Raw genomic sequence first — 1,459 nt, 5'->3', positions numbered from 1 at the left:
GTGGGGCCTCACCGAACGAAGAAAACTCAACGCGGGTGGGGGAGGGGGGTGGGGGTGGGGGTGGCGGAGGAACACAAGCTGTGGGAGCCGGTGGTCCGGCTGGCGGCCCGTGCGGTGTTCTATATGGTAAGAATAAGAGACGAGGAGGAAGAAGGGTTAGGAGACGTAGGATCTTCATCCAACCGCCTGAAATGGTCGACTGACCCAAATGACAAAAGTCACGCGACTTGCATGCAAACATGCCTTTATATTCAGTATCATCATCATACCTGCTTAGCACTGCTCCTGAATCCATCAAGCTAAACAACGTGCCACTCGTAATTCCAAACTTGTTGCTCAAATATGAATCTGATATGATGCTGATATTACTAAAATAGATAACGTTTAATTGGTCAGCTAATGTTCCTACTTTACTTTCAAAAAGCATGTGCACCACATATAGAGAGGCAATAGGGAGTTGCATTCTTAATGCGCTCTGGTTCATCATGTGTGGGCACTGCACAACAAAAATTTTATTATCCAAAATCTGCTTGCTCTTCTTTAGCATGTTTCTCTTCTGTTCTTCTTTAATAAGTACTCTCTCCATTCCTAAATACAAGTCTTTGTATAGATTCCACCATGGACTACATATGGAGCAAAATGAGTGAATCTACACTCTAAAATGTATGTAGATACATCTGTATGTGATCCATAGTGGAAATCTCTACAAAGACTTATATTTTGGAATGGAGGGAGTATGATAGTAGTACAATATGTTCCTTGTAGTGAAGATGAGCAGGGACATTTGCAGTGTAGAGGTCTATACGGTCGGTTGTGATGGACACTTTGAACTCTTCGGGCCTCTTTGATTCGTAGGATTTTGTAAACGTAGGAATAGGATTTGTAGTGGCCTGGCCACTTGAATCCTATAAGAATAGCAAGGAAATGCGGGGAGATGTGTCGCCTTCGAGAGTTACACTTATATTAATAGTACCGCACCTTCAGTTGAAGAGAGCTGGTATCTGAAGCCTTTCTAGCCGTACCGACAATACTAGCACATATATTCCAACAAGTTCCACTTTGCTGATTTTACTCTCATACTTACGGTTTTCCTGTTATATCTACACTATGACATGTGTAGCTGCTTTGTGTCGCACTAGCAGTAGTTCACTCTTGAAGCTAAACACTGCAATGACTTACAAAATTGGCACCAAGGCATTGAGTGCCATTCTAGATGCAATGAAACTCATACGCTCCCCACCTGTTGACTCTTGTTCAGAATATGATCCTAATGACTCTTGTTCAAAATTGCCACATATAGAGAGACAACATGGAATTGCATTTCTTTGGGCGATGTGATTCATCATGAGTGGGCAACCAACATTGTATGTAATGAAGCGGAACCTCAAGAATATGTTCCTCTTCAGTTCTTTAACATGTTCCTCTTTTGTTATTCTATATTTATTACGTACAATATGTT

Source organism: Triticum dicoccoides, chromosome 1B, assembly GCF_002162155.2.
Source record: "Triticum dicoccoides isolate Atlit2015 ecotype Zavitan chromosome 1B, WEW_v2.0, whole genome shotgun sequence".
Classification (NCBI taxonomy): Eukaryota; Viridiplantae; Streptophyta; class Magnoliopsida; order Poales; family Poaceae; genus Triticum; species Triticum dicoccoides.
Note: the sequence above shows the minus strand (reverse complement) of the source record.